Source organism: Mercenaria mercenaria, chromosome 4 (assembly GCF_021730395.1).
Source record: "Mercenaria mercenaria strain notata chromosome 4, MADL_Memer_1, whole genome shotgun sequence".
Lineage (NCBI taxonomy): Eukaryota > Metazoa > Mollusca > Bivalvia > Venerida > Veneridae > Mercenaria > Mercenaria mercenaria.
The window spans coordinates 85,307,698-85,321,503 of NC_069364.1; the positions used below are offsets into that span (position 1 = coordinate 85,307,698).

The 13,806-nt window shown below is 34.7% G+C and overlaps 2 protein-coding genes across 2 annotated transcripts in view; one reads left to right on the top strand and one right to left on the bottom strand.

Annotated features, from left to right (window-relative positions):
- LOC123552342 (uncharacterized) overlaps positions 1 to 13,806 on the top strand; it is a 469,144-nt gene that overhangs the window by 366,818 nt on the left and 88,520 nt on the right. The gene's annotated exons all lie outside the window — the stretch shown is intronic.
- LOC123552346 (proline-rich protein 5-like) overlaps positions 1 to 13,806 on the bottom strand; it is a 59,570-nt gene that overhangs the window by 42,498 nt on the left and 3,266 nt on the right. The window contains exon 2 of the mRNA XM_045341939.2: positions 2,040 to 2,122. The gene's annotated coding sequence lies outside the window, so the exon portion shown is untranslated. The remainder of the gene's footprint in view (positions 1 to 2,039; positions 2,123 to 13,806) is intronic.

Below are 13,806 nucleotides of genomic sequence, written 5' to 3' on the forward strand. Positions count from 1 at the left end.
TGGTTGCCAAACTTATTTTAGCAAAAGTATAAATTTGATAAACATACTTTGCCATAGAATGATATAAAAATAAGCTCAATTGTATTATATTTGTCAAATACTTGCATAAAATTTGACAGTTACATATTTAGCCAAAATTAATTAGAAATTTCAAAAGTTATCATTACCTCCCTTTTGCTAACCAATGTAGACGGGAAATAAATGCATTCCGAAACGACATAGATTTTAAAACTGCCTTTTAGTGTAGACTGGTGAAATATCCCGATATCTATCAAATGGAAATTTAGAAGTAGAAATTATATTAAAAGAAATACGGAGTTCATTAAGTACTTGAAAATCACATAAGTGGTGTAATTACAAAAATGTATTTTCTATAAAATTATCTAACCCTGTGTATTGTGCCTTCTTTATCTATAACATATTGTACGAACATTTTGACCATCTTTACCAACATGCTGTCGATTTCGCACGTAACTTATTCTCGATGACATGTGTAATCCTCAGTGAAGATATTTCTAAACGTAGAAACGTGAGTTTAACCATGTTAAAATTTCTGTGCATGAAATTGTATCATATTGATAATTGATGTCTAATGGATATCTTTGTTTCAGTTACAATGAAACTGTCAATAATGTCAACATAAATCTTTAAATTGTTTTGCCCATTTAACTGATTTATTATAGCCATATTTAGCTATGTTAAGATTTAAATTTCATTCTCATTGTATAATTGCTTTTAAGGCCTTAATCGAATCGATTAGTTGAATGCAGCCTTTTTCATAACTCTTTGCACTCACTGCCTCTCTGTATCACGCTGGCCATAGCTTTCGCAGAAGCGGTGGTTCCAACGCCGCGGCGGTGGAGGATTCGTCGCAGAAGCGTTGGATAAATATTTCTTGCATACCAGACGGGGATTTCCGGTATTTTTACCAGTGCTGGAAAAATCCATCTTATGACTCTCGTGCTGTAAATGACGTATTACGAACTACATGTATGTAGAAGATTTGTAGTAATTTACATTTTATTTAAAAAAAACGGAATAAAAAATCAATACCTTGACAGTTCCTATTTGTTCCTGATAGTATATTTCTCGATTCAAAACACGTTATTTTATCATAAATTCATAACGTTACGCTGCAACTGATAAAACAAAACCGGAACTAAACATTGTTATTTGTTTTGAAACGTCATGTAGTCTTTCGTGTTTACGGACGTTGGTTTCCCGCGCTTTGCTTAAATACACTGCCATAAGAAATAGTTCTAAAAAGAAAGCCGTTCGATTGATTTTATTTTCATTATTATTTCTTGAAATCGGTATTCAAGAAAAAGATTCTGTCACTGGTTATAGGTGCAGATGGAAATATCCGGCTCTCGGGTAACTGTTTAGGCGGTAACTCGGTAGGAACCTCGTTACCGCCTAAACAGTTACCCTCGAATCCGGATATTACCATCTGCACCTACAACCAGTGAAAGAATCTTATAGTCTGGCTGACTATCATTGGTAAGTTTTCTAAGTTTTTCCATATTTTTTCACGTTTGACTGAAAACAACCAGTGAGACAGGAGCCCACATGTGTACTCTTCTAGCAACAAATACTTGTTCAGTGCAATTGTTTTGTCATTAATGTAAACATTTCTGTACAGTTTGACGAGGGACTGCCGTTTTTGTAGAATTTCCATCAAAAATGGTAAAATTTTGTACAAAGCGACCCCTGAGCACGTTTGCATCAAATCGTAAGTATGACACTGTCAAGCAATAACTATTTCTTCGTAATCGGTGAATTTTCATTGCAGGCATATAAAATAATCGATCAAAAATGATTCCAACGCAGTGTGCGGTGGGTACAATTGCAACGCATTACGGTGTGTCCGATTTCTTTAATGTCCGTTTCGGTTTTCTAAATGAACTAAGCTGCACTTCTAACGAGATTTCACTTTGGTATCACCATTACATCACTCTGACACCAGAATTGCAAAACAGTCTCAACATTAAATAGAAATAGAAATAGTATAATATTATTACATGACTCTGTATACATACCGCCGGTCCATATAGTTTGTGCTACGCCAGTGGTTCCTTTTCAGCATGCGCTCATTGGGCTAATACATGTAGGGGCCTTAAGTCTAAAATTAAAAAAGATATGCTGTAAAAATAACTTTCTGATATAATGTAATAAAATACTTATTTTCATTAGTTTTGACTGTTGAGCGGAACGCCCCTCAATAAGTTTATTCTAGGGACTTGCGCTTCCATTTTCTTTCGAATATTAACATTCGCCCTATTCTTTCTCTTTGAAATTTTTGACGTTCATTTCGTATGAACAGCAAAAGGAAAGGCGCGAAGTTTACGTCATCGCTGCTTAGTGATAACCGACCGCTGTTTTGACGACGTCAGCGTATAGTCAGGGAGAACGTTCTATATAATTTATGACGTCGCAGTTATTCCGTGTGTTGAACAGAATGGCCGGGAAGCTGATTTTAATGTTAAATGCAAAAAAATATGTGCAATTTATAACAGTATCTTGTTTACAAATGGAAAGGAAATATAATGTAAATATAAGAAATGAAACTATTTTTTTCGGTGTTCATGCGAATTTAAACATGAATCGCTAGCGCGATTCATGGGTTTGCCGATCCTATTCTGTCGTTCATTTCGCATGAACACCGAAAAAAGTCATTTCATTTCTTAACTGAAAAATATGTTCCCGATAATCATAGAATATTCAACCATCAACTTTCCTGTTTTTACGAAACTTTATTTATCTGTGTACATATTTACTAAAAGTGACATTCTTATTGTATTGTTTCTCGAATGTATAAAATAAAATACTATTATTCTTACTCTCCGTTAAATTCATATCGCGTGCATATTTCTCGATACAAAACAAGTAAGCTATAAATATTCCATATTTACAGAAAATGTTAGTATTCTAACAATTGTTCGAAAGATCTACTACCTAAAAATAATCGCAAACATTTTTTGTGGGCAGCGAAGCGTGACCAGGGATTTACCATACCACAAATTTACTGTCAAAACGCTTATCCGAAACCGAAGAACAAGTAGTTCCGTGTCTTCTATAAATTTTACGTAATTCAAGTCTGTTTAACTTTCAGAATGCTTCTGAGATTCAACTTTATCAAAAAATGCATTGCATTAGTACATATTTGTCGTAATCTATACTTTATAACAAAAACAACGCGTATTAAAATGAGCATGCTTGCTTTGATCACATGACCAAAACAATTCTTCATCACGTGACCAAATTAAACTATAAATAACCTAAAAAATCGTATGCGTACTTCAACAAAACATCAACCAATACATAGGTGGAGCCTGACTGAATAACTAATTATATATTTTTGGCCTTAATTTAATAACATAAAGTACCAGGGGGTTTGAATCTCTATATGCACCCCGTCTGGGGGTACTATGTAAGGCTTGACGGCACTGATACGGACAATAGAGATAAGATAATCTCAGGGGAAACGTGTATATACATATTCAAATCCTAAAAATAAGTTCCAAAAGAGATGGCGTTAATTATCAGGGGGGTTTGAGCTTGTATATTCACCCCGTCTGGGGGTACCATGTAAGGCTTGACGGCACTGGTACGGACAATACGACCAATATATCCTCAGGGTGAAAGGCGCTCTCTATTAAAGTTGTTAAGGTCGGGCTGCAACTATGAATATCAATATCATTTCATAGAAACAACATAGTATCAGGGGCTGATTGTCTATACTAGACATACCAAAAAAGCCCGAAAAGGTTTTTATTATTTCAAATTTTATTATATTACCTTATTATTTTAAGTTAATTTAAATGTATTATATATATGTTTTAATTATATTGTTCCTTACTGCAGAGCTAAAAGGCCAAAAACTTAATTATCAACCAAAAACTTATAAATTATTCTAATTTTATACATATACATAATTTTAAGCCATATAAAGGCTAATTTTAGGCTGCAATTTTAAAACAGGGAGACATATCCTTGCACTCACTTTACATTTCGGCCAGGATGGTCAGCTGTTTTTACTAAATTTGTTAAATTTATAATTTTAAATTAAATTTTTAATCTTTTGGCACAATAAAAATAAGAAATAAGAGTCTTTGTGTTTTCGTTTTTCGGCAAAGGCCGACTCTGATTTTATCTAATTTTAGCTAGTTTCAACAATTTTAACCAAATTTTACATAATTTTTACTTATTTTACATAGGATAGAAATAACATAAATAAAACTGTAATAAAAGAAATCAAGATGTAATCACTAATAGCAAAAATTATTTCAAACAAAGTTAGGCCAGCATTTGTATATAGATGTTAGAGACCTATGGTGGCATAAACAACATACAGAACAGGGAAACAGGTATATGATAGAAGCCACCATAGGAAAATCCAGTAGTGAAGACGTATAGTAAACAAGCAGACGACGACAGGCAACTGTTAGCATGCAACAGGTATTCAGGTAAAATTTTAGTTAAGAATTATATCACGAAATTTAGATGCCCCGTACCCCGCACTATAATCTTGAGTCTGTTCAGCGACCCTAACTCAGTGCCAACATGGCGGATGTAAAGCCGGTACAATTTTTTTCTGTGTATTTTCGATGTATAAAGAAAAGTTTCGGTTGTTATATCTGTCTCCATTGATCAAGTATACATTTATTTTAAAATGTATCGTGTTAAATATATCAACCCTTGTGTTTTCAGCTGGAATACCGACGAACAAGGCAAACTATTCAATGAAAATTTTTACAAAAAATCTTAAAAAATACTTATATGCTTTTGATGCCACTACTATTTTGTTGTTTGAAAGCAAAAATATACTGCTTTATAGGCCCTTTACACTACGTTGTTCTGACAAACAGAATGAAAAATGCACTTGTCTGCCGGCAAAAAATCACTAGTTGGACAAGTTGGACATTGGAATTCCACATCCCTGCAGGGTTGGGTGGGTCACAGAACTTCGAGCATCTATAGTTCATACATAATGCAAAGACGAACAGCTATGTTTCCGTTTGGTTAGGTGTTTATCCATTCTAAGTTCGTATTTATCCAGCACTATTTCCTATACCAGTCAGGAATTAGCCGCAAATCTAAACCCACCTCATAATCAATACGATTTTTAAGCTATAAAATGAATTTCAAACTTTGATACTGTTAAACATTGTCAAATATATGTTCATTGAACTAATACAGTTGATAAGTAAGGTCTTAGTGCAATTTCTGGTACTTTAAAACGGTTAGAAACATAAAACATGTTCATTTTGAAGACTACTTGAGTACATTTTAATGAATTCCGGCGACATAAAGTGACTTGTCGATTAAAATATTTAGTACACAAAACATGTTATCGATACATGATATTATGGCTATCAAAAGTTTTACGCTAACATTGCACACTTCCATAAAACATGAAAAGAGACAAGGAAATTAACGACATACATCGTCTTTCTGTCAGCCATGTTCGCACTGAGTTAGGGCCACTGAACAGAGTTAGGATTATCCGGGTACATAGTTTGTAAAAACGGCCGATTTTCAGTAAAATTACCTGGTAAATTTCATACAGCGCGATCGTAAATAGCTATTTTGTGTTAAAAGAAAATAAACTGAAATTGCTATGAACATTAAATTTAATTTTATGGCTAGAAAATGAAGAAAAAAATAGAATAGAAAAATATTTAATAATGAAAAAATGCCACAAATTCAACAAGAGGGTCATGATGACCCTGGATCGCTCACCTGAGTAATATGAGCTACATGTTTCAAATGCCAAACTAATGCTAAAATATTAAGAAAGTGGCATCATTTTACCATCAGTCAAATTATTGATTATAACTACAACTTTTTTGTGAAGTTTGACAAGTCCATTAAAACAGGAATATAATTACATTTCCCCTCGATTTTTTCACTTTTTTTGTTGGTAAAACAATTACTTCAACGACTGTCCGATATTGTAGGAACAGAAAAATATCCAAGGATTTTTTTGTCCCACAGGAACGAAAAAAAAAAAATAAAAAATTTGAGGGTGTCCCAATACTTGGGGAAAATATGGTATTTCTATTTTAAGCTCTAGTTGCCCCTAAAAGGGGACAAGTGTCCCCAACTGAACAAACTTGGTAAAGGACCTTAATGGGGCTCCAGACAAGGTTTGATGAAGACCCGTCTGGCAGTTCATGAGACAAAGTTATTTATAGGTATTTCTATTTTTAACTCTAGATTCCCCTATAAGGGGTCAAGTGTCTCCGACTGAACAAATTTGTTAAAAGACCTTATAATGATGCTACAAATCAAGTTTGTTGAAGATCCAACAAGTGGTTTATAAGAAGTTGTTTAAAGGCATTTCTACTTTTTTTAATTTTAGCTACCCATAAAACGGTTTTATATGAGATTGAAATTCGGCGATCACGCGGGAAATTTCCATAACTGAAATGTGCCCGTATTTTTTAAACAAATAATTATGCGCCACACCTTGCCTTTAACAACGATATAAATTTTAAACCTGTGAGATGTATATCTGGTAAGTTACATGAATTTAAAAGAAAGCCGCTTCTTTTTTTGCAGGGAGGAAAACTGAGCATGTGCCGACTAGCACTGACTGCCGTCCATTATTTAAATAAGAGCTTCGCCAAGCAGGGCAACAGACGCCCGAAGGGTTATATCAGAGGATGGGAACAAAATTTAAAGAACTTGACTGTTGAAGCCCAAAGAACATGAACAACAAAGGGAAGAAATTCAAAAAAAGAATTCTAAGTCCACAAAAATATCCTTACCAGGTACAGATATGTCAAAATACACCTAAAAATTGGAGGAAATATCCATGCTGTACCACGGAAAAGTGGTCTCGATTTTTTCCCTACGGCCAATAATAAACAAGAGGACCATGATGATCCTGAATCGCTCACCTCTTCCCACATGACCCAGTTTTGAGTATGACGTCGTTTTTTCTATTATTTGACATAGTGACCTAATTTTTGAGCTCATGTGACCCAGTTTTGAACTTGACCTAGATATTATCAAGATAAAAATTCTGACCAATTTTCATGAAGATCAATTGAAAAATATGGTCTCTAGAGAGGTCACAAGGTTTTTCTATTATTTGATCTATTGACCTAGTTTTCGAAGGTACGTGACCCTGTTTTAAATTTTACATAGATATCATCAAGGTGAACATTCTCACTAAGTTTCATGAATATCTCATGAAAAATATGGCCTCTAGAGAGGTCACAAGGTTTTTCTATTTTTATACCTACTGGCCTAGTTTTTGACCGCACGTAACCCAGTTTGAAAACTGACCTAGATATCATCAAGGTGAACATTCAGAGCATTTTTCATGAAGATCCATTGAAAAATATGGCCTCTAGAGAGGTCAAAAGATTTTAATAATTTTAGACCTACTGACCTAGTTTTTGACTGCAATTGACCCAGTTTCAAACTTGACCTAGATATCATCAAGATGAACATTCAGACCAACTTTCATACAGATCCAATGAAAAGTATGGGCTCTAGAGAGGTCACAATGTTTTTCTATTATTTGACCTACTGACCTAGGTTTTGATGGCCCGTGACCCAATTTCAAACCTGACCTAGATATCATCAAGATGAACATTCTGACCAATTTTCATGAAGATCCATTCAAGGGTATGGCCTCTAGAGAGGTCACAAGGTTTTTCTATTTCAAGACCTACTGACCTAGTTTTTAATCGCAGTTGACCCAGTTTCAAACTTGATCTATATATCATCAAGATGAACATTCAGACCAACTTTCATACAGATCCCATGAAAAATATGGCCTCTAGAGAGGTCAAAACGTTTTTTCATTATTTGACCTACTGACCTACTTTTTGATGGCACGTGACCCACTTTCGAACTTGACTTAGATGTCATCAAGATGAACATTCTGACCAATTTTTATGGAGATCCATTCACAAGTATGGCCTCTAGAGAGGTCACAAGGTTTTTCTATTTTTAGACCTACTGACCTAGTTTTTGATCGCACATGACCCTGTTTCGAACTTGACCTAGATATCATCAAGGTGAACATTCAGACCAACTTTCATACAGATCCCATGAAAAATATGGCCTTTAGAGAGGTCACAAGGTTTTTCTATTATTTGACCTACTGACCTAGTTTTTAAGGGCACGTGACCCACTTTCAAACTTGACCTAGATATCATTAAGATGAACATTCAGACCAACTTTCATACAGATCCCATGAAAAATATGGCCTTTAGAGAGGTCACAAGGTTTTACTATTATTTGACCTACTGACCTAGTTTTGAGGGCACGTGACCCACTTTCAAACTTGACCTAGATATCATCAAGATGAATATTCTGACCAATTTTTATGGAGATCCATTCACAAGTATGGCCTCTAGAGAGGTCACAAGGTTTTTCTATTTTTAGACCTACTGACCTAGTTTTTGACTGCACATGACCCTGTTTCGAACTTGACCTAGACATCACCAAGATGAATATTCAGACCAACTTTCATACAGATCCCATAAAAAATATGGTCTTTAGAGAGGTCACAAGGGTTTTCTATTATTTGACCTAGTTTTTGAGGGCATGTGATCCACTTTCAAACTTGACCTAGATATCATCAAGATGAACATTCAGACCAACTTTCATACAGATCCCATGAAAAATATGGCCTCTAGAGAGGTCACAAGGTTTTTCTATTATTTGACCTACTGACCTAGTTTTTGACTGCACATGACCCACTTTCAAACTTGACTTAGATATCATCAAGATGAACATTCAGACCAACTTTCATACAGATCCAATGAAAAATATGGCCTCTAGAGAGGTCACAAGGTTTTTCTATTATTTGACCTACTGACCTACTTTTTGAGGGCACGTGACCCAGTTTCAAACTTGACCTAGATATCATCAAGATGAACATTCAGACCAACTTTCATACAGATCCCATGAAAAATATGGCCTTTAGAGAGGTCACAAGGTTTTTCTATTATTTGACCTACTGACCTAGTTTTTGACGGCATGTGACCCAGTTTCGAACTTGACCTAGATATCATCAAGATAAAGGTTCTGACTAATTTTCATGAAGATGTTATAAAATATATGGCCTCTAGAGAGGTCACAAGGTTTTTCTATTTTTAGACCTACTGACCTAGCTTTTGAAAGCACGTGACCCAGTTTCAAACTTGACCTAGATATCATCAAGGTGAACATTCTGACCAATTTTCATGAATATCTTGTGAAATATATGGCCTCTAGAGAGGTCACAAGGTTTTTCTATTTTTAGATCTACTGACCTAGTTTTTGATTACACGTGACCCAGTTTCGAACTTGACCTAGATATCATCAAGATGAACATTCTGACTAACTTTCATAAAGATCCCACAAAAGATGTGACCTCTAGAGTGGTCACAAGCAAAAGTTTACGAACGGACGCACGGACGGACGGACGCACGGACGACGGACGACGGACGCTGCATGATCACAAAAGCTCACCTTGTCACTATGTGACAGGTGAGCTAAAACATAGAGTAAAGCGGGATTGTTAAATATAATGAGCACAGTGTACGTATATAGAGAAACACGTTTATCGAAATAGCATGCAAACAATGTATGTGCAGAGCCCATTATACCCAAGGTCAAGCTCACCAATGTGTTATACTTAGGTTATTTTTAAGGTTAAAGTTTTCGGCAACCTTTGTTTTTCTGTCATATCTTTGTTACTATTGCTTATATCTTACTGTAACTTCACATAAACAGTGTCCAGTATACAAACAAGTATGTGTAAGGGCTGGGTCCATTATACCCAAGGTCATAGTCACCAAGGTGTTATACTTGGAATTATTTTCACGTTAAATTCTTTCGAAAGCTTCGTTTATAGACATATCTTTTGTACTTTAAAAGATAATAACTCGAAATTAAAAATATCTATTTATAAACATTGCTGTTTTTTTAAAACAAATAAAAAATTAAAACTATTTGAATTCATAAATTTTTCATGCATTTTGGCTTAATTTTCTGTACTCTGGACTCACAGACTGGAAAGCAAATGTGCATCAGTTTTGGAATCATTTCTTTCAACTAGTGAATAAATAGGTTATAAAATCATGTATCTTGTCAATCTTATTTCTGCAGATAGGATAGCCATACAGTGGTTTCTTAAGGGCCGTTTCTTAGACAATACATGTAGTTAGGTGAGGCATTGCCACTAATCGTATCAATTTTCACGTTGTCTCAATAAACAGCTTTTGTCCTTTAAATGCTCATGAAATTAAATGACATGCATGGATTACTAGGGAAACCACAGATATTTTCTGAAATCTGGGCAAAAAAGTACAAACTGAAGTGTTTATATCAAGGATTCATATGAAGAATGAACACAAATTGATTCTTTTCAGTTTAGTACGTTTTTTTAATTCCTGTTCTTGAATAAAATATAATTACAGCAATATTTATTTGATTTATACATTGTATGTAAACATAATCATGTACAGGTTTTTTTTCATATTTTCATAGTCAAAAAATGATTATATGTTAAACAAAATCAATTCATTGTCTTATAAAATTGAACTTTTCTGTCAATTAAGGTAAATAAATGGGCACTTAATCAATCACCACAACGACACAAGCTGATTTGAGATAGATCAATCTGACTAAAGTACATCTCCTTTTTTACGCTACGCATAGGATCTGAAAACGACCTATTCATTGCCTCGTTCTGACGGCTCTTTCGCTAGCCAATCAGAGCCTAGCTTACAACATCTTGCAAATCTACATGTAGCATTGACTTTTGATATTTACAATTCTTATGTTGTAATGTATCAGATAGCCGGTTAGCTTAGTCGGTAGGCCACTTGCTTTGTAAGCGAGGGGTCCCGGGTTCGAGTCCTGGAATAACCGCATATTTTTCTTATCCTTTGACAATCGAACAAGTCGTCTGATTGGATAACATAAAAATAGCAATAATGGAAATCCAAAATATACAGAAGACGAATGTGAATAGGTCGTTCTCAGATCTTCGTTTAGAAGATCAAGTACTTTAGTCAGATTGGAGATAGATCTACCAAGTTTCAATTGTATCTTCAATGCTTGATTCAATTTTTTTCCGTACGCCGAATCCAGGCTTTATTCTACGTCTTCCTGATAACTGACAGTACGCCATCACTTCCGGTTTATCAAACGTGCAGAACTACCTGAAGATACCAAGTTTCAATTGTATTTTCACTGCTTGATTCATCTTTTTTTTCCGTAGGCCGAATCCAGGCTTTTTCCTTCGTTTTCCTGATAATTGAAGTTACGTCCTCACTCCTGATTTATCAAACGTGCAGAACTACCTTAAGATACAGAGTTTCACAAGCTGATTTGAGATACCAATTTTCAGTTGTATCTTCCCTATCTAATTCATTTTCATTTTTGTCAAGCGAATCCAGGCTTTATCTACATTTTCGCAATGTAAGGCAAGTGAACGTCTGTGTGCATTGAAAAATCAAATGAAACTTTACGGAAAGCTTATAAAAGCTTATGAAAGTTTATATGACTGATCTAGTCTCTTCAGCTTATTGTTGTCAAAATCAGCAATAAGTATAGTTCCGTCTGGTAACTGACAGATGTCTGATATATTACACACTTCAGAATCAGATTTCTCCTTTACATCAAATTTACCATATAGCTGTGTTTTGTATTTAGGAAGCGGAGCACGATTATCCCAAGACGTCTGTGAGGATGACGTAGATGCACGTGGCTGGCTCACATGTCTGTCTGTGGTTACTAGTGAAAGTTGACCAACGTTTATAGGGATATCTGTAAAAGTCCCAAACCTTTAAGTGAACTAAGGTATGGCTCGACTTTCGGGTCGATTCTAAAGTTAATAGCATCTTTCTGTACCTTCTTCGAGATATGAAGAACTTCCTGCACAGCATTACTAAAAAACATCTTGCCCGTTTTGACTTGTACAAAGAGATCGCACTCATTATCTCCCTTGAATGACTCTAGCTTCTTCAACATGTCCTCAGCTTTGATTTCATGGCAGCAAGACTTTTTGTGTCCTGTTCGCAACTGCTTACGATAATTTCCGCTTTATCATGTAAAGCATCGAGAGCTTTTTCCTCCAGGTCATCAAAGTACTTATTTATGTTCTTTCTAAAATCAGCAATAATTTTCTTGACAGCTTTTCTTTCATTCTCGATACGAGAAGTATCAGCTTTTCGGTCTGCAAGTACTCTAACGGCACCGTTCAGGAGGGCACGTGTTTTTTGTTTGATAGTTTGGTACTCTGCTTTTCTGTATACCCTTAGCCGCATCTATCAAATGCTTGGTTTTAGTACAGTTGCTGCAATAATAAATGAGAAAATATTTTAGATATAGGCTGATAAAACATGAGATAATCAATGTCTAGTGAGATTTTATATAAAATCTCTATCAACATGCTTGAATTTGGTAAGGCCAAAAAATTAATGCTTAGTTTCTCAGGCCCCGCCGCATACGATATTGACCTGCTATTGATTTAATTTTTTTATCAAAGAAAAATTGCCGAAATTCGCGAAAAGAGATAATTCAACAGAACAAAATAAGGACGAAAGAACGAAAATAAGTGGTTAAAAGGCGTCTGGTGTTCTGTTTGTTCTATAAACGTACATTATGCATTGATGAATCGTGCCAAAACGAAACTACAAAATTCAAGTTGATATCTTTTTATTGCATTGAGAACAATTATATAAAAGAAGTGCTTGTTTAATATGGGTCAGTTTCAGTGTTCGGTTTCACGCCCGTTTTTAGCATTATTTCAGTTATAGTGCTTTAGGGTAGAGCGGATTTTAGGGTATAGAGGCTAGGTTGATAAATTTTATATTTAGACTTGAATTATTATATAACTTTTCATATCATTCCTTTACTGCCATGCAGACATATGTTTTGACATACATTTTATATGTCTGTTTGTTATGTTAGTTTTTATATGTCATCAAATTAAAATTGAAGCTATCTTCTACTGACTAAATCAGTGTGTATAAGAAAAATTTAATGTCAGTGAAGGTAAACTATTTGATACATAATTATTCTGATTTATAGTAAAAAAAACTCTTGGGAAGTTTTAGATGTTGATTTTAAACTTATATTGGAAAAAATAACCAAAGCTATCATGTACACCCTAAATCAGCGCATGCGTAAACAATGGCATGGAGAGAAAAAATCATAAGAATTTCTTTTAAAAGCTGAAGGATTTGAAAAGAATAGCAATTTTCTGTCTGATATACAGAAAAAAACTACTAAATTTTATTTTTCTTTGTATTGGAATGCACGAAAAATCAGTTATCCGCTTTATCCTAAAGCACTGTATATCAGGCGGTCAGTCCACCTAAACATCACTCCAGGGGAAGACCATTACTAGGACCTAAAGTCTGTAAGCAACTACGTACTTTTGCACATAAAAAATCCTTGTTAGAAGCAGGGCTCGAACCTAAGACCCTGTTTCAGTCAGAAGTTTTAGAGATTACAAATCCAGGACTGTATCCCCTACACCACGAATCCGGGCTTAATATGGGCTGTCGGACATCGGTTGAATAAATTGAAAAACATCATCAAACATATTAAATACTAACTTTCATGGTGCTTTCATTCCAGTTTCTTTAAATAGAAAATTTGTTACATCTCAATTGTCACGTAGTGACAATGTGAGCTTTTGTGATCATGTTTTGTCTGTCGTCAATTTCGTCTGGGTCAATGCTTCAACAATTTCTTGTTTAATATATAAAGTAATTTTCTCAAAATAAACTGAGTGTCAAATGCAACCTTTAGAACAAGTATTGTTTTATACCAAAATTATTATCT